This window comes from Equus przewalskii, chromosome 3 (genome assembly GCF_037783145.1).
Source record: "Equus przewalskii isolate Varuska chromosome 3, EquPr2, whole genome shotgun sequence".
In the NCBI taxonomy this organism is placed as follows: domain Eukaryota; kingdom Metazoa; phylum Chordata; class Mammalia; order Perissodactyla; family Equidae; genus Equus; species Equus przewalskii.
In genome coordinates, this window is record NC_091833.1 from 80,192,844 (window position 1) to 80,213,876 (window position 21,033).

Below are 21,033 nucleotides of genomic sequence, written 5' to 3' on the forward strand. Positions count from 1 at the left end.
TATTATTTTAAAGGAAATCCTAGACATCATATAATTTATTTGTATTTCACTACGTATCCTTAAAGTATAAGACTTTCTTTTTAAAAAATATAACCACAAAACCATTATCCCCCTTAAAAACGCAGCAACAAGGAGCCGGTCCCATGGTGTAGTGGTTAAGTTTGGCATGCTCTGCTTTGGTGGCCCAGGTTCGTGCATTCAGATCCCAGGCGTGGGATCCTACACCACCTGTCAGCCATGCTGTGGCAGCAACCCACATAGAAAGTGGAGGAAGATTGGCATAGATATTATCTCAGAGCTAGTCTTCCTCAAGCAAAAAAAGAGGAAGATTGGCAACAGATGTTAGCTCAGGGCTAATCTTCCTCGGCAAAAAAACAAAACAAATCGAACAACAAAATCAGCAAGACTTCCAATGTAATCAAATATCCAGTCAGTGTTAATTTTAATTCTTTCATACATTTTAAAAACAATTGACCTGATTGGGTCACCTGCCTCCCATTGCAATTGGTTGATTTTTCTCTTAAGGTTGTGTGGTGTCTCATCCCTGTCCCAATGCCTCCCTCCACATCTTTGTCTTTAAAATTTATTTGTTGAACAAATTGGGCCTTTGTCCTGTTGATGTGGATGTTCCTGAGTACATTCCTGTGAAGCGATTAAACGTCATACTCATCTGTCCTTTTTATCTCCTATTAATTGGCGTTTGGATTTAGAGACTTGCTCAGATTCAGGTTTGATTTCTTTTGGAAAGTGTCTGTCTTTTGGCAGGTGTCTGTCTGGTGCAGACAGTGTCTCTATTTTCTTGCTAATTTGTTGCCATTTGTACTCAATGCTTTAGATCGGGTTGGCAATGATTTTCTGTAAGGGGGCAGATAGTGTATGTTTCAGGGTCCATGGGCCGTTTTGTCTCCTCTGCTGCAACTACTAAACTGATGTTGTAATGAGAAAGCAGCCAGAGGCAAAATGTAAATGCATGGACATGACTGTATTCCAATAAAACTTTATTTACAGAAACAGATGATAGAGGGGCTGGCCCAGTGGCGCAGTGGTTAAGTTTGCACGTTTTGATTTGGTGGCCTGTGGTTTGCCGGTTCACATCCCGGGTGCAGACATGGCACCGCTTGTCAAGAGGAAGATGGGCACAGATGTTAGCTCAGGGCCAGTTTTCCTCAGCAAAAATAGGGGGATTGGCAGCAGATGTTAGCTCAGGGCTAATCTTCCTCAAAAAAAAATTTTTTTAAATAAGGATTAAAAAAAAGTAGACGGTAGACTCTGCTTTAGGTCTGTTAATCGTTAGAGGTTGGAGAATAGTGATAGTTAATACTATAACTTTACTGTTCATTTATTAGTTAGAATATTCTGTAAAGAGAAACTGTTCCTTATGTACTGTTTGTTACTTAGTAGTAAGGTTTGTATAGGAAAGGTTGGATAAAAGCTTGATAGTTTCCCTTGGCTTACTAATTTTAAAATAGCGAGTTGGTTGTATTAGGCTTCTCCCCTTCTCTCCTGGATTCATTATGGACTCTTAAATTTAAACATATTGGGTGTTTTTAAAAAATTGATTGTAGTTATTATCCTTACTGATGCTTAAATTAATCTTTGGCCAGTACGAACCTTTTAAAGTTGCTTACTGAGTTATTTTGACGTGTCTCTAGTAGTTTTTGATAGCTTCTTGATTATCTGGTATGACAGGCAGTTCCAGGCTCATCATGTACGTTGCCTCCCCACACCTGGTATTAGCAAGTTCTCAAGGGAGCCCCAATTCCTTACTGGGGAATGGAACTTCAAAGCTACAATCCGAGCTCTAGGGCTTCTTGTTGATAACGGACTTATCATGTTTCTAGGCCTTTTTAGTACTCAGAACTAGGAAAAAAAAATTTTTTTTCTACTTTTTCTTCCCAAACCTCCCCAGTACATAGTTGCATATTTTATTTGTGGGTCCTTCCAGTTGTGCTCTGTGGGACGCTGACTCAGCATGGCCTGATGAGCAGTGCCACGTCCGCACCCAGGATCTGAACCAGTGAAACCCTGGGCCACTAAAGTAGAGTGCGTGAACTTGACCAGTCGGCCACGGGGCTGGCCCCAGAAAAAATATTTTTAAAGATAGGTACCTCATGAGTTCATACTAATACTTCTAGTTCAGTTTCAGCACCACCAGATTTTTACTTAATCTTTTTTATTTTACATCTGTATCTTTTTCTCAGCTGAGAATCCTGGTTCTCAGTGACACTAGAAATAATACAATTAAAACATTACGTAATTACTCATTTATAGCACCCCATTATACACATAGCAATTTCAGAATAGCAATACCAACATTATAGTTTTGTCTCTTTCTGCCTTCTTTTGCTCAATATTATGTCTGTGAGATTTATCCATGTTGTTTTATGAAACAGTGGAGTTTTTTTGCTTGCTGCGCAGTATTGCATTGTGTGAAATACAATAATTTATTTATCCATTCTCCAGTTGATGGATATTTGAGTTGTTTCTAGTTTGGGACTTTTATGAATAAAGTTGCTATGAACACTCTTGTGTATGTCTTTTGTTGGACATTGTGCTGGGTTCTTTTTGGACATATACCCAGCAATGGAATCTGCAATTCTGTTTTGGACTTAGGGCACGCCCCCCTAGGAATGTTTAGTTAAACACTGTGTGTGTTAGTTATCTATTGATGTGTAACAAATCACCCCAAAACTTAGTGGCTTAATACAGCAAACATTATTATCTCGCAGTTGCTATGGGTCAGTTTCTGTGGGGTGTATCTTAACTCCAGCTCAGGATTGGTCATAAGGCTGCAATCTAGGTGTCAGCTGGTGCCATATTCGTCCCAAGGCTCAGTTAAAGGGGGCACAAAGGAGCCTTCTGGAGTGCTTTCAAGCAGATTCCTGTGATTCTTGACAGGTCCTAGGTCCTTTCTGGCTGTTGGCCAGAGACCAGTTCCTTGGGCCTCTCCACAGGGCAGCTAACAACATGGCAGCTGGTTGTTGGCTTGGAGCAAGGGAGAAAGGGTATCCAAGATGGAAGCCATGGCCTTTTTGTAACCTCTTCTTAGAGTGACAACCCATCATATATGCTGCATTCTTTTTTGTTTAATTATTGTGGTAAAATATACATAACAAAATTTACCACTTTGACCATTTTTAGGTATATAGATGATTGGCATTAAGTAAATTCACATTGTCGTGCGATCATCACCACCATCAATCTCCAGAACTTTTTCCATCTTTCTATACTGAAACACTATACCCATTAAACAACAACTCCCCATTCCCCTCTTCCCCCAGCCCTTGGCATCCACCATTCTACTTTCTGTCTCTGAGTTTGACCACTCTACACACTTCCTAAGTGGAGTCATAGAATATTTGGCCGTTTGTGACTGGCTGATTTCACTCAGCAGAATGTCTTTAAGATTCATCCAAGTTATAGCGTGCATCAGAATTTCATTCCTTTTTAAGGTTGAATGATATTCCACTGTGTGTATCTACCACATTTTGTTTATCCATGCATCCATCGATGGACGTTTGTTTTCTCCTTTTGGCCGTTGTGGATAACTCTGCTGTAAACCTTGATGTTCTGCCGCATTCTATTCTTAGAAGCAAGTCTCTAAATTGAGTCCATGATGAAGAGGAAATAATTACATAAGGGTGTGAATACCAGGAGGTGGGGATCGTTGGGCCCTCACAGAGGCCACCTACCATGCCACACTGTTTAAGTCAGTCTTAATTTTTCTCTGTATAGTTATGCTACCAACTGGATATACGTTTAAGTTCATTTATTTTATTTTTGATATTTAATAACTGTTGTAGAATGTAATTTTGTTTTATAATCATGTATAATAGTTTCATGGTTCCAAAGTCAAATCACAAAACAAAGTTTATTTAAAGGACTCTAGCTTCTATCTGTTTTCTCTATCCTTTACTCTTCTTCCCCTTCTAAGGGGAATAACAATTTGCGAAAAACTTCAGTTTATTCTTATCTATTTTTTTAATATAAGGCTATATATTCTTATCCCTCTGTTCTTAAGTAAATGATAGAGTACTATATACTTTGCTTTTTTTCACTTACTATATCCTGGAGATCACTTCTTAGTAGTATATTATTCATTCATTTTTATAGCTACATAATATTCCATTGAATGAATGTACCATAGTTTATTTAAACAGTTCCCAGTTGATGGACCTTTGGATTGTTTCTAATTTTTTGTATGTAAATAGCACTGCAATGAAAAACCCTGTTCATATATATGTCTTTTTATATTTTGTTATTGTATATTTGGGACAGATTCCTAGATGAGGAATTATAGTTTCAAAGGGTAAATGAGTATGCAATTTTACTAGATATTGCCAAATTTATCCCCTAAGAATTATGTGTACATTTTTGTGTTTCTATCAGTAACATATGAAAGTGCCTATTTGTTTATACATAACCTTGTCAACAGAATATTTTGTCAAACTTTTGTCTTGTTTTGCCAAATGGAATCTCATCATAGTGTTAATTCCCATCTCTCATTATGAATGAGATAGAATATCTTTTTATATGATTGAGACATTTGCATTTCTTTTCCTGTTACCTGTCCATTTTTTAGCCCTCTTTTCTGTGGATTTGTTGGTATTTTCTATTTTATAAGCTGTGTACCTATATCAACCTTTTGTCTATTTGTTTTCTTCTTCCTGCCAGTTAAAGAGTGGTATTGTCTAATCTGCTTTTAGTTTGCTTTATTTTGCTTATCATCCCTTTCCATTAATGTTACATTTATTCTTCTCGCTAAGTGATATATTCAGTATAGGCATACCTTGGAGATATTGTGGGTTTGGTTTGAGACCACCACAATAAAGTGAGTCATGAAAATTTTTTGGTTTCCCGATGCTTATAAAAGTTATGTTTAGGGCCAGCCCCGGTGGCCTAGTGGTTAAGCTTCATGTGCCCTGCTTCAGTGGCCTGGGTTTGGTTCCTGGGCGCAGACCTACACCACTCGTCTATCGTTGGTCATGCTGTGGTGGCAACTCACATACAAAAAGAGGACGATTGGCAGTGGATGTTAGCTCAGGGCAAATCTTCCTCAGCCAAAAAAAAAAAGTTATGTTTACACCATAATGTAGTCTATTAAGTGTGCAATAGCATTATGTCTAAAAAAATATATACATACCCTAATTAAGAGATAGTTTATTGCTAAAAAACGCTAACCATCATCTGAGCTTTCCCTGAATTGTAATCTTTTTGCTGGTGGAGGGTATTGCTTTGATGTTGATAGCAGCTGACTGATCAGAGTGGTGGTTGCTGAAGATTGAAGTGACTGTGGCAATTTCTTAAAATAAGACAACAGTGAAGTTTGCCACATTGATTGACTCCTCCTTTTACAAATGATTTCTCTGTAGCGTGCGATGCTGTTTGAAAGCATCTTACCCACAGTAGAACTCCTTTCAGAATTGGAGTCAATCCTCTCAAACCCTGCTGCTGCTTCATCAACTACGTTTATGTAACATCCTTAATTCCTTGTTGTTATTTCCACAGTCTTCACAACATCTTCACCAGGAGTAGATTCTATCTCAAGAAGTCACTTTCTTTGCTCATCCACAAGAAGCAATTTCTTATCCATTAAAGTTTTATCATGAGATGGCAGCAATTCAGTCCCATGTTCAGACTCCACTTTTAATTCTAGTTCTCTTGCTATTTCTGCCACATCTGCAGTTACTTCCTCCACTGAAATCTTGAACTCCTCAAAGTCATCTGTGAAAGTTGGAATCAACTTCTTCTAAACTCCCGTTAATGTTGATGTTTCGACCTCTTCCCATGAATCACAAATGCTCTTTTTTTTGTTTTTTAAATATTTTATTTTTCCTTTTTCTCCCCAAAGCCCCCCGGTACATAGTTGTGTATTTTTAGTTGTAGGTCCTTCTAGTTGTGGCATGTGGGATGCCACCTCAGCATGGCTCGATGAGCAGTGCCATGTCTGTGCCCAGGATTCGAACTGGGGAAAACCTAGGCCACTGAAGCAGTGCGCATAAACTTAACTACTCGGCCACGGGGCTGGCTCCTCACAAATGTTCTTAATGGCATCTAAAATGGTGAATCCTTTCTACAAGGTTTTTATTTTTATTTTTTATTTATTTTGAGGAAGATTAGCCCTGAGCTAACTACTGCCAATCCTCCTCTTTTGGCTGAGGAAGACTGGCCCTGAGCTAACATCCATGCCCATCTTCCTCTACTTTATACGTGGGATGCCTGCCACAGCATGACTTTTTGCCAAGCAGTGCCATGTCCGTACCCGGGATCTGAAGTGGTGAACCCTGGGCCGCCGAGAAGTGGAATGTGCAAACTTAACTGCTGTGCCACCAGGCTGGCTCCTAGAAGGTTTTTAATTTACTTTGCACAGATCCATCAGAAGAATCAGCATCTGTGGCAGCTATAGCCTTATAAAATGTATTTCTTAAATAATAGAACTTGAAAGTCGAAATTACTCCTTGATCTATGGGCTGCAGACTGGATGTTGTGTTAGCAGGCATGAAAACAACATTAGTCTCATTGTACATCTCCATCAAAGCTCTTGGGTGATAAGGTGCATTGTCAATGAGCAGTAGTATTTCAAAAGGAATCTTTTTTTGAGTCGTAGGTCTCAACAATGGTTTTAAAATATTTAGTCAACTATGTAGTTAACAGATGCGCTGTCATCCATGCTTTCTTGTTCCTTTTAGAGAGCTCTGGCAGAGTAGATTTAGCATAATTCTTAAGGGCCGTAGGATCTTTGGGGTGGTAAAAGAGCATTGACTTCAACTTAAAGTCGCCAGCTGCGTTAGCCCTTAATGGGAGAGTCAGCCTGTCCTTTGAAGCTTTGAAGCCAGGCATTGACTTCTCCTCTTCAGCTATGAAAGTCCTAGATGGCATCTTCTTCTTTTGTCTACCTTGAAAATCTGTTGTTTAGTGTAGCCACCTTCATTAATTATCTTAGCTAGATCTACTGGATAAACTGCTGTAGCTTCTACGTCAACACTGGCTGCTTCACCTTGCACTTTCATCTTATGGAAACGGCTTCTTTCTTAAACCTTATAAACCAACCTCTGCTACCTTCAGACTTTTCTTCTGCAGCTTCCTCACCTCTCTGTCTTCGTAGAATTGAGAAGAGTTAGGGCCTTGCTCTGCATTAGTTTTTGGCTTAAGGGAATGTTGTGGCTGGTTTGATCTTCCATTCAGACCACTAAAACTTTCTCTATATCAGTAATAAGGCTGGTTCACTTTCTTCTCATTTGTGTATTTACTAGAGTAGCACTTTGAATTTCCTTCAAGAACTTTTCCTTTGAATTCACAACTTGGCTAATTGTTTGGCACAAGAGGCCTAGTTTCAGCCTATCTCGACTTTTGACTTGCCTTCTTCACTGAGCTTCATTATTTCTAGTTTTTGATTTAAAGTGAGAGACGTGCAAGTCTTCCTTTCACTTGAACACTTAGAGGCCGTTGTAGGGTTGTTAACTGGCCTAATTTCAATATTGTTGTGTCTCAGGGAATAGCAAGGCCTAAGGAGAGGGAGAGAGACAGGGGAACAGCCTGTTGGTGGAATAGTCAGAACACACACAACATGTATCAATTAAATTCACTGTCTTATATGGGTGCGGTTCCTGGCGCCTCCAAACAATTACAATAGTAGCAGCTAAGATCACTAATCATAGATTGCCATAACAAATATAATGATAATGAAAAAGTTTGAAATATTGTGAGAATGGCCAAAATGTGACAGACACACGAAGTGAGCAAATGCTGTTGGAAAAATGGTACTGATAGACTTGCTCGATTCGGGGTTGCCATAAACCTTCAATTTGTAAAAAAACACAATATCTACAAAACGCAATATCTGCAAAGCACAATAAAGTGAAGTGCAGTAAAATGTGGTATGCCTGTGTTTGATGACTGCGTTTCAAGAGAGAATTTAAAGATTGGGATACATGATTAGATTGGAGAGGTTAGGAATAGCCTCTTTGCGAAATTTGAACTGAGATTTGAAGGTCTTTTATGGTTAATGTGGTGAAAAAAAGCCGAGGTGCCAGTTTCCAGGTATAGGAAACTGTGTGTGGAAGGATCCTGAGTCAGGAAAGAAGTTGAACTTCTAGGAAATGAAAAGACCAGGGTTGCTGGCCGATAGGGAGAAGGGGTAGAGGGCCATGAGATGTGATCTGGCTTGCTTTGTAAAATGGTCACTCTGCCGTGGTGGGGAGAGTATGTTGGAAAGGGGTGTGTGTAGAAGTTGTTTAGGAGCCTGGTTAGAAGACTGAGAGAGTAATTGTGAAAGGGATGGTGCCACATTTGTTCAGTTGGAGGACTTTTTCAGTTCTACTTTAGCGCTTTGCTCATTCTTCCCATATTTCTATATCCACCCCACTAGTTCGGAAAGTTCTCTCTACTACTATGATGGATTTTTAAAAATTGGCCCCACTCTGTTTTAGTCTCTGTTTCCCATCCAATATGCTTCAAAAGATAGCTTTTAGAACTCTCAGGTCTATTTATATCACTTTCTTTCTCAAAAACTCATGGTGGCTCCCTGTGATGGTTAATTTCATGTGTCAAGCATTTAGCTCACTTGACTGGGCTAAACGATGCCCAGAGAGCTGGTAAAACATTATTTCTGGATCTGTCTGTGAGGGTGTTTCCAGAAGAGATTAGCATTAGAATCAGTAGACTGAAGAAGAACCACCCTCACCTGTGTGGGTGGGCATCATCCAATTGGTTGAGGATCCAGATAGGACAAAAAGATGGAGGAAGAGTGAATTTGCTCTCTCTCCTTGAGCCGGGACTTCCATCTTCTCCTGCCCTCAGACATTTGAGCTCCTGGTTCTGGGGCCTTTGGATTCCAAAACTTGGACTGGTAGCACCCTCCACCCTCTTTGGCCTTTGGACTGGGAGTTACACCATCTGCTCCCCTACTTCTCAGGCCTTCGGATTCCCACTGAATTACACCACTGGCTTTCATGGTTCTCCAGCTTGCACATGGCATATCGTAGGACTTCTCAGCCTCCATAATCATGTAAGCTAATTCCCATAATAAATCTCCTCTTGTATGTCTATTTACAGTCCTGTGTCACTTAATGATGGGGTATGTTCTGGGAAATGCATCATTATGGGATTTCTTTGTTGTGTGAACATCACAGATTGTACTGAGGGGGAGCAAAATTTGCCATCCAAAAATATGTCTCTTTAACGTGGTTATTATTTTAGGCTGATTATTTTTAAGGAACAAAAGGCTCAGAAAGTTTTTCTTGTTACCTCTCCCTTAACTGCCTAAAAAAGGAATTCCATTTGTTTCAGGAAGCGAGCTATCACCTTAGCATAACATGAACTGGGTGGTAGACAGGAGGAATCTAGAAAAACCTGTTTGTTGGGCTCCCTCTGTGTTCTTCTGTTTCTGTGTGGCCAAATACTTGTTTTCCAAGTACTTGCTCCTTTTGTGAATTGCCTTCCTTCCCTTTGAAGTCTTTCCCCAACCCCAACATCTTCTTTTGTCTTTAGCTGACGATGGTGTTTAAGGTGAGGGCTTTGGCCATTTTGACGAGTTACTTGGTTCTCCCATATACGAATGTTACTAAACTTTTGTTTGTTTTTCTCCGTTAATCTCTCTCATGTCAATTCAATTCTTAGACCAGCTGGAATAACCTATAAGAGTCGAGGAAAATTTCTTCCTTCCCTACAGTATGAGATGGTATAGCTAACTACACACCTAGGCTTTATGGTACTAATCTTAATGGAACCACCATTACATGTGTGGTTCATCATTGACTGAAACGTCGTTAACGTGGCACATGGATGTATATCTTAGTGGTTCTGTTTCTCTGTAGTCTCTGAACCCTGACTAATAGACTCCTTCATTGTGGAAAAGTGAAAGCCCACTTGAAATTGAAGCCTTTATTATTTTCCTTGAGCTTCATGGTCTGCTCCTCTGAGACTACTTTCTTTTAGGCAACCAGACTGATACTTTTTTTACCTCTTTTCTTTAGCTCATCTTCATCTTGTGTCATGACATCTCCACCTCCAGAATGCTGTTTCCTCTTTCTTTTTTCTTTTTCCTAAAGGCTCCACTCAAATCCTAACTATTCCCCTCTTCCTTCTTAAATCCTCACTATTCCCCTATTCCTTCTTAAATCCTCTCAGTTTGGTTGACTTTTAACCCACATACCCTATTTTCCTTTGTTGATGTGTTGGTTCTAGGATTCATCAGAGTCTGTGTTGTATTACTATATTCGTGTATTTGGAGTGCAAAGACTTGTGTATTTTTCGTTTTTGTAATTCATAGGAACTCGAGATATTTGTCGAATTGAATTGGATGAGATTAGGGAGCATTCCATGTGGTAGATACTCACTGGCAATCTCTTGTAAAAGAAACAAGTCTCAAGTACAATTTTGCGAGTATCTTGTATTGAACCTTCAGAGAGTGACCTCATTTAGAGGGGAATATCTTACTTGCCTTTTGAAACAGTCTGCAGTTCAGTGAACATCAAATAATACTTATACTCTCTACACTAGTTTGACAAAAATATGTTTTTATGGCAATATCAGAGAGTTCTTATGACTTACTGGGGGTAATGGCATGTTTAGAGTATTAAATACTCAGTTTCCATGATGGTGGAGAATGGGCAGTAAAATCATAAATATGCAGCATGTCTAAATGTACCTCTGCTTTTACCTGCGGTGTTTTGTGGACTAACTGTCTGCTTGGCTAACTTACCAGGCATCCTGCTAGGTTAAAGGTCGTAGTCTGCATGTTGACAGAGATTAATATACTTGATTCGCCCATGTGCTTTTGTTTGTGTATCAGGGCCAGCCAGCATGTTTTCTTTGATGAAGACAGGGGACTATCGTTTACTGTCTATAAACTTGCAAAATGATTTTATGTACTGTATCTTTTTTTGTTCTTATAAATTTTCCTCTCTCCTCTTCTTCCCTCTCTCCTTTTCTTCTTGTAAATGAGGTTAACTCACTTTGAGTTAATATAGCTTACTATTGTGTAACTGCGCTACATACATTGTGCTGCTTTCTCATGTGAGATCATTTCTCTGAAATTATAATTGAAATAGGGTTTATACAGATTTCTTTTGTATGCGATTTTAAATAAAAGGGTCAGGAGATTATAATAATTTTGGTTCCATACTGAATGGGATTTATTTTTGTCATTGGAGATGCAGTAGGGACTAAACCTTTTTAAACCTATTTTAAAAGTAAGTTTCCTAAAGTCGCATTTGAAATTTTTGATGTTTCAACAATATTAACTAATGAGAAGTATTTTGGTTGTATGATTTTAAAGTAAAAATCTCTTAATGAGAATTTTAAATGAGCTTGCTTAGGGTTAAATTAGCACATTGTCTTATTTTCTGGAATATGTTTTTGTGTTTGTTTTTTTTTTTAAATTACTTTGAAACATTAATCAGGACAGGTACTTATCGGTAAGAATCAAATGATCATTTGGTACTGTGATCTTCAATCATAATGCATTTAGTTTGGAGGGATGAACAAGCTTTTATTTTTAAAACTGAGAATCTATAAAACAAAAATTGGTCCATGTAGCTCGTAGTTTGACAGGTTTATGAAAGGCTTAAAAGGTAAAATTGTCATAAGTGAAATATTGCATTCCACATAGGATTTATGTAACTAATAGCAAGGGTGAAAAAACCTGGCAAGGTGGGAGAAATGACTCAGTTCCTCACGCTGCACTCCCCACATCTTATTTCCTCTCTCATTTCAAATCCTACATGAGTGTCATACCTTCAAATATGATCACAACATTAATTCAGAAGCCTGATATATTAGAAGATAAGCATTTGCTGTTTTGTAATAACTCCATTTGTACCATATTGGAACTTTCTACCACACTCTCCTTCTACAGCAGTTTAGGAGGGATGGTCCTAGAGCTGGATGAGTCACACCACACAACAAATTCCTTAGGGTCATAGCCAATGTCCTATTCATTGTTTGTGTCCTTCACTACCGAGCTTGATATACAGTTGAGCTCAGTGAAGGTGGTAGAATTATGTCTGTTTTTATTTATTATACTGTACCTGGTATTGGGTTTCTAGAAAGCTTAAAAATTTTTATTTTTGTTTTTGCTTTATTCTGATAAATCTTGCAGTTAGCATTTACATCCCGTCTTAATATGATTTGAATTTATATTAAAGTTTTTAATGAGAAGAAGAGCATAACCTAAATTTGGAAGTTGATCCAGAGACAACATTAAAAAGGTATTATTCCCATGACTCTGAACTTGACTAAACTGAGCTAGGGACCAAATATTCTCTCAACATAGAGCAGGAATAAAGGAAAAGAGGCATGCAGGGACCCAGAGAGAAAGGATGATTTGAGTTGAGGGGAGGGAGTTTCATTTTAAACCACAGATATGACAATTGATACTTGCATACGTTGTCAGGTTTTCTCTGTAATGTAGAAAGTCCTGATACAGAATTTTGCAGCTGGTTAAATTTCACTGTGGTTAAATTGTGAGCATCCATCTTTGGGAAACATACATTTTAGGTTAAAGATTGTTTTAAGAATTCTGGCTGAAACAGGAGGATGTCACTTTCCTTTATAAAGTTGTGCTTGGACTTTTAAATTAATAGTAAGACATTAACAGAAGAGGATTGAATTTAGTCTCAGTATAAGCATTTCTGCGATTTGTTGGTTATAAATGGTTTCTCCTTTTTCTCCCTACTTTTTACTTTTTTTTGGTGAGGAAGATTGGTCTTGAGCTGACATCTGTTGCCAATCTTCTCCTTTTTGCTTGAGGAAGATTGTCCCTGAGCTAACATCTGTGCCAGTCTTCCTCTGTTTTGAATGTGGGTTGCTGCCACCACAGCCTGGCTTGATGAGTGATGTAGGTTTGCCCCTGGCATCGGAACTGTGAACCCTGGGCCGCTGAAATGGAGCGTGCAATGTTAACCACTATGCCACTGGGCTGGCCCCCCTATTTTTTACTGTTGATGAGGCAAATTTATTCTTTATGGAATATTTAAGATAAATTGTGTGTTAATTATGTTTAATTATCCTTTTTTTAAAGAGATCTCTAGCTTTTGTTCTGAGATTCAGAATCAGTATAAAAACATTGAAATCATAATTGCATTTTAATTTGAGAACTTCATCTAATGTAACTCCATATAACAGCTTATTTTTTCAAGATATAAAAGAATCCAGATGTGCAGTATTTCTCAGTTCATTTACTAGCTTTGCCAGTTTCCACAGCTGCAAAGTTGAACATTTACAGAAGTTATGGGTTTGTTTGGGTTAAACTGAAGTAATGTGTGTAAAGCACCTAACTTGGTTTCTCACACATAGTAGGGCCTCAGTGATGAGTGTTGTTGTTATTATTATTATTGGGTACTTAATTAATTTGGATTTCCAGAGCACCATTTCTTAGGGTGCAGTGAACCAATTCTGAATTCTACCCTTCTGTATTTGTAAAATGTTCAGACTGACTTAATCACTGTGAAGAATAAAGCCTGTTGGTGGAGTAGGGTGGGGCTTTTTGACTTTTGTGTGCAGTCCTTTTAGAGTCACTGGATGTACTGGAATGTGAAGGATTAAGCTTTGTGGCGTGTTCTATATGGTCATCCATAGTGACCAAACTGATTTGGAATGTTGTTTTGTTACTAACTTTGAAATGTGTTATTTTCTGTACAGAGGATCTTGATCTGAATAAATTGCTTATTATCCTTTCTACATTTCTAGAGTGAGAGGAACAGTCCATCAGTGTAAACCTTACTGGACACAATACTTCTGTTCATAAACATGAGGAAGAGGCAATCCCAGGATAACCATTTTTGGGATGAAGCCAGGTCCTGTTGTGTAACTAAAAGGGTATGTGATAGCACCCAACTTTGGAGCCTGTCACATTGGGAAGTTATGGCTTGGAGGCTGCAGTGAAATAGTCATATTTGTTAAGCCTTAATGTGCCACTCAAACAGCTCTTCTGTCAACAGCTAGCCAGCTCCTCAAAGAGAGGCAAAAAGCCATTCGTGTAGTTGTAGATTGTTGCTCCAGTTACTCTTCTGGCAATGGAGCTGTGAGCACCACTTCCTTGACAAAGTCTTTCCTGTCCCCTCCTCCGCTTAAATTGATGACTGTCTCGCTTGGACCTGATTGTAGCTTGAACATATTTAGGTAACCTCTTTCAAATCACCTAAAACACGTCATCGCGTGTGTCTCTCTTCCAGCGGATCTGTAAACTCCTGGAAGGTTGCCGTTGTGTCTAAGTGCCACTTCGTGCTGATTCTGGGAGTTCAGGGTTGACCCTCAGTCAGTGTTAGGTGTTCATCTCCCTGTGGCTTGTGGAGACTCCTCAACAGTCACTGGTCCAGTTATATTGTCTGACGTTATCTTTAACAGTTCTTTAATGAATAATCTCTAGAGAGGCTAATCCTATCCTGTCTCCTGTACCACCTCTGTCGTTCCCAGTCTTGTTTCTTTCTCCTCTGCCAATGCAGATTCTCTAATTCCCTTATTTCTTTCAAGGAACAAATTCAGGTCCTTCTCCATAAAGCTTTTGAAAGGTATGTTTTAGTTAGTAGTAATTAAATTTAGAAATCCAAGAACTGGTGAGAAATGTTAAGCAGAACTGGAAATTTGGAATTGGCCCATTAAAGTGCATTATTCTTTTAAGTAACAAAAGTATATTTGTAAACATTTTCCTCATTTAAAAATCAGAAATTATATTAATTTTGGTAAAATCCTAGATTTTTTCCAAATAATTTAATCCAGCACCTCAAAGTAATGGAATTTTAGGTAAAGCTTATGGAAAGAAAGAGTTGTGTGTAATTTTCAGGTTCATGAGAAAGTTGTCTTTTTTTGCATCATATGGCATTTTATAACATTATATAAAAGGCATAAGGATATTGTGATTTGAAGTTGGAAGTCTTTTTTGAAGACTCCTTTTTCGCCTTCTCTCTCACTTCAATTAAACCATAATAATTTAGTGAAAGTTAATATATATATGGAAACACTTCGATGTCATTAAAATTTTTTTGATGAAAACTATTCCTTCTAAGATAAAAGCAGAGGAGACCATTGGGCCCAAACTGGTAGCCTTTAGAGTACTACATGGTTGTGAAAGTTCTATATTGTCTAGTCCTCTGCTGTTACTTTTCTTTTGTACTAGGCCCATGTTTTGCTTATTTCTCTGCCATTAATGTAGTATCATTAAGCAGACAGAAAAAAAGGTTTAATTCAAACTAAAAGTTAGTAATTTAATTCCATTCTGAGTTTTAGAATAATTTTACAGTGAATTGTTTTATACCTTTTATGGATAAAGTAACAGGAATAGTATTTGTGGCATATGTATTATATATACACACACATACATATACATCCGCTATATATATATTTTAGCATTTTTATGCTTATGAGTTTTCAAATAATATACAATAGCATTGATTTTTACATCTAACAGTGTGTGGAAAACATACGTTTAAATGACAGGAACCTTTACATTTATGCTTAGTTTGCATATTGTTAATTGAGTTTAATTTCTATGTAGTGCTCTGTTATTTTTATGAAAGTCAGTTTGCTAGGCACTGTGGGAGATGTAGCAATGAATTTCTTACCCTTTAGGGACTTATAATCTCAGAGCCAACTCTTAGAACTACAGAATTTTAGAACTGGAAGAAATTTAAGAGATTATCTTCTCTTAGGGCTGTGTGTGTGTGTATGTGTGTTTAAGCAGTGGTCGTCTGATTCCTGCCCACTTCAGTGTCTCCTGTCCCCACTCCCCATCCTCCCATACATGTAATGATGTCATTTTCTGTGCAGGGCAGACAGGAATTCAGGCAGATGAATGCTTGGGTGGCATGAAATGTCTAGTTTGTCAGATGTTCTCTTCCATCTCCTTCGACTGATGAACAGGAGGATAAGCAGGCTGTTTTTCCCAGGCCAATTTTTTAGTCCTGAGATTTAAATCTATGAAGTCAAGAAATTATTTTAGTGGGTAGTGACTCGAAAATAACACTTTTAAAAAGAAATAGTTTGGAGACTATCAAAATGTATTGCAGATTATTTCAAATGTATCATGTGGGTGTATATATACTGGGGTTGTTATATAAAATATATTGTAAGTACATTTATATAAAATGTATTTTTTTACTGCAGTGAAAAGAGTTTAGAAAGCATGTGTTTAACCTGTCCATTTCACCCTTTAAATCCACTGAACGGCCGTTGATCCCCTATCCCTAGATTTGTTCTTACTCTTTTTGCTAAGCTCTCTTGTTATCATAACCTGACGCCAAGGTATATTTCTGCAGAGGTAGAAATATACGCAGGTGATATTTTCCCACAATACGTCTTAATAAAAGATGTGCAGCGAGGTGGTTTTTCCGTTATGCTGGTCTTGCTTGCATGCCTCTGGGTACAAATAAACGCTTTGGTGGACCTAACTGCTAATCTGTAAGTATTGTTTATGATGTGCCTAACTTGGTACCAAGATGTGATTTAAGCACTGAGAGAATTTGGATTATTTAATACTAGTACATAATAAAAGTACTTATCAAATATTCATGTGGGCACATACAGAGGCAAAATTGTGTTCTTGTAATGCACAATATAAATACTAATATTGTTTCGGAGAATCAGCATGCTAAGCTGAAGCCATGGTTTGGAAAAAGGCATTGTAGTATGTTTTTATCTGTGGGAATTACTGGCAAGTGTAATTGAGAGATTCTAAATACTGTAGTTGTTTACTTCACTTTTGAATTTGGCTTAAATATTTTTGGTCTTGTTATTTTTTTTTTTATAATCCTTGAATTATTGTTCTCTAAGACCTGTGGTAGAAGGTAAACCACAATTGTTTTATAGATTTTAATAATTATATCTTCTTTTAAAGATTTATTTTAAAGCAGTTTCTTCCCACTAAAGATAGTTTTAAAAATATTTAAATAGAGAGAATGGTAGAATGAATATTTACATGCCCATTCTTCAGCTTCAACATTTTTCAGCTCTTCGTTATCTCTACCCACTCCTTTCCCCCAGTTCCCACTTATTTTGATGTAGTTCCTCTTTCATAAAACATCATCTGTAAATGTTTCAAGATGTATTTCTGAAAGACAAGGATTTCCATTTCTAGACATAAAGTAGAATCGTAAGAACCTTTTTGAGAGAGGTACTGAAGTAATTAACACTCAAATTGTATTTGGGATGTTAGAGTGACATAAAGGAAAAATGAGATCCTTTAAATGGAATAAATGGAAAAAGAGAAATACCTGATAAGCAGTTGTAACAAAAAAACAATAGAAAGGTTACAATGGAAAAGCCAATTAATAGCCTTTAAGTATCCATGGAGAAAAGAGAGAAATCGGCATTTTAAAACACGTGGTATGTGCCTACATTCCGTATAATAGGTCAGTAGGGGAGTAAAGCCAAGTGTATTTCAGACCATTTGAGATAGAAATTCTGCTTCTAGACTCTTTCTTGAGGGAAAAATCAAAGATGTGTACAAAGACTGCCAATCGAGGTATTTACTGTAATATTAATTATAGCAGTGAAAAATTGGACCTAATAATAGTGGAATGATTAAATACACATAATGTATTCATAAAATATTGAGATATTTTGTAACCGCTAGAAATGATACAATATGATACTAACTTTATAAAATGTGTAATACGTATTAAAAGACCTGAAGGAAATTAACCCAGATATTAACATGCACTAATAGTGGCTATCTCTGGGTATTAGAATTATGAGTGAGTTTGATTTCTTCAGTACTATTTTTTGGAAGTGTTGTGTATTTGTCAGCATATGTGATATGTTAAACAACAATGAACATTTATTGAGTACTTACCGTGTCAAGCACTATTGAAGCACTTTTTATCTTTTACACTTAATTCTCACAATAGCCCCAGTGGTTTTATTATCCTTGTTTTATAGATGAGAAAATGGAGGCACAGAGAGATTGAGTACCTAGACACTTTGGTTCTATCCTTCTAAGTTTATTCTTTGCTTCTAAATGTGGTTTTATCTCCAACAATTGTGAAGATACTATAAATAGTTTTGGTTTTTTACTTCTTACCTAGAAATATATAGTGAATATGGTGACATATTAGTAAAAAATACATTTTTTCATTGATAGATAACTTTTCATCTTGGGGATAAACCATGATCTCTTCAACTGGTTCCTTGTTTTTGTTCTGTCTCCCCTGCATGATTCTGCTCATAGGAATAATGGTACAATGAACATCTTTGTGAATAAATCTGCATGAGCATTTCTGACTATCGTCCTAGAAAAAGCTCTTAGTAATGGAATTATTGAGTCAAGAACGCAAACATTTTAAAGGCTTTATACAGGCTGTGAGATTGCAGGTCACAAGTGATCATTCCTTCTTACGTTTAGAGAAGTTGTTTTGCGGCTATAAATTTGGGAGAAATAGGTCATCTAAACATCAATGGGAATTGGTGCTTTCTTAGTTGCCCTTATAAAAGTCAGGCTTCTCTAAGCCTGCCGGAGACAGTAAACGCAGAGAAAGAGAGGAGAGACCAACTTTAGAGATCAAATCGTGGGCACTTACTTGCTCTATGACCTTCAGCAATTACTTCCTCATTTTTCTGATTAACTTAAAATTTAGATTAGCCCAGAAACTTTTTATTGCGAATAGTTTTATAAAAACATTGAAAATATACGTATCAGATTTGCATGGGGACCTCAGGATCATAATTAGGTAGAAAAATTTCCATTGTAAATTTTTAAAATTATAGCTATAAAAGGTATAACACATTGATTAGAGATTATAATGACCCTAGAAAGTGTTTTAGATGTTGCATTTTTTAATTAAAAAGACAGTTCTCTCTAGGGGGTTGCTTACTCTCTTTTTGTGACAAGCAAAAACAGAAAAATTTTTGGTTAATTAATTGTTGGTTTGTGTTAAATGATTAAAGTTTTATTGTGGTTTCTCTTGAGCATATCTTCTTCCAGAGACTCTGGAAGTGACTTCTACAATGAATTTAACCGACAATTTGGGCAGGGGAGGGGGATTTTAATTTAAGGGGATCCAGAGAATAATGAATGAATGAAAGAAAATTTCCCTATGAAGCTGCCAAAGAGGTTAGGATTAAGTTTTCTGGAAAGACCAAGATTGATAAAGGATAATCTGACAGCCTAGAAATTTGTGAGAGGTTCAAATGGAATAAATAGAAAACATTCCATTGAAATTTGAAAGCCATGAGTATTTTAATGGAAAAAAAAGTACTATTCTTTTTATTATGAATAGTAAAATTATGAAGCTATCTATGATAAATGATAGAAAATAAATATAAGGAGGGTTTTTATCAGAGGTTCTTAATCCATAATTAATGATTGGATTAGAAAGTTTGATAACCTTGTGAAATTAGGTCTATGTGCATTTTGGAAGGAGAGGCCTCCAAGTGCTTTTTTCAGATTCTTATAGGAATGACTCCAAAAAAAGCTCAAGTTCCTGCTGGAATGTAAGCTCCATGAAGCTAGGGCTTTTTGTCTATTTTATTCACTCCCCTGTCCCTGGTTACTGGCACGTAGTTCTGATCAATAAGTATTTGTTGAATATAGAATTTCTGTGAATTATATGTGTCATAGTTATAGTCCTGGGTTTTTAGAATTTAGGGATGGGAGTACCTTCCAGACTTAGTGAGGTTGATGTGTTATGGTCTGTTCCTACATTTGTTCAAAAATTTTCTCTTGGTGTTGAAGTCTAGTTAAGTAGGTAGAGCATTTGTATGATAATTTTGTGGTTGAATTCCTTCCTTCCTTCCTTTTTTCTGTGCCAACGTGGAAATGTAGTAGGAAAATTACTTTAAACAATACATATCCCTTCATCAGTATCTCAGAAAATGTTGTATTCTGATGCTGTTTTCATTTGATTCAATGAATGAAACCTTTATAAAAAACTTCCCCTTAAGTTTGTGAATGGAAAATTTTTATAATTGTTTTCATTAGATCAAGTAGTATGGCAATAACTGATAATCTGGCTAAAAATGTAAAATCAACAAAATTTAACTGCAGAGAACATTGCTTTATCAGCAAGAGATTTAGATTTTTGCAGTGAAGCCCAATTATTCTAGCTCATTACCATTATACAGCATTTTTAGCAGGTGATAGATATAGAGTAGTCTGTGATTACATTAGCCAGCGTAATGAGTTTCTGTACTTTTTAAAATTGACATTTAGGAGAAGGTTAAAAAGAATGACAGGGAAGTTAAGATGCAATTCCATTTAAAAATTTTTTTTTAAGTATATCATTTCTAAAATAAGAGAAAAAGTGAATTTCTAAAAATTCGAGTGTGATGGAACCAGTTTTACTCTTATGAATCATCAATTTTCTTGGTTAATTAAAGGGGTGATTGTAAATTCTTTATTCTTACCAGTCAGACATAAAAGATATTTGAATAATTGTTTGCTGCCTGCACTTGATTATTTGTGAGTAGATTTTTTACATTTTATATAATCTTTGGCAGATTAAAAAAGTACTACATTTTATTTTCCATAATTGTTTTGCTATTGTGAATAGGACCTATGATTATTCTAAATTTATTTGAAAACCATTGCATCCTTACTCTAAAAGACTGTCAGAACTTTTCCATCATTTAGTCTTTTGCATCATTTGAAGAAGCCTTGCAAGATTCTTAGAATAATTTTAATGGAAGGCAGGAATTTGCTCTCATAGATTCCGTATCTTGCAATGTGGTTTCTTTCTTTACTTGACATACACTGAGTTTCTAGGTCACCACATGGTTCAATTCAAGTATAAGTATAAAGTACCTTTTGAAGTCAGCTTTAGAGTTTTGAGTTGGGATCTTTGAAGTAATTTAGCCTAATCTTTTTACGCAGTGGGATATAACCCTTTCTGAGAACCTTTGCCTAAAATCTCAGTGAGCAGGGACTTCATATCTTTATGATGCAGACTTTTCATTAATTGTGCAATAATTAAGTTATTCTTCTGTATGTTGAATTCATCTACCTTGTGCTAGGCACCATAACTTCCTTGTTCTCCTTTTCAAATTACGAAGTATACAGACAAGTATTGAGAATATTATAATGAACATCACTGAGATTCATTT

At 36.8% G+C, this 21,033-nt stretch overlaps 1 protein-coding gene across 12 annotated transcripts in view; it reads left to right on the forward strand.

Moving 5' to 3' along the window:
- Nucleotides 1-21,033, forward strand: part of FRYL (FRY like transcription coactivator) — a 245,331-nt gene that overhangs the window by 36,355 nt on the left and 187,943 nt on the right. Inside the window, exon 3 of one of the 12 annotated variants that reach the window (XM_070614993.1) lies at nucleotides 5,638-6,027. The exons of the other annotated variants lie outside the window; for them this stretch is intronic. The gene's annotated coding sequence lies outside the window, so the exon portion shown is untranslated. The remainder of the gene's footprint in view (nucleotides 1-5,637; nucleotides 6,028-21,033) is intronic. 12 annotated transcript variants of the gene reach the window in all.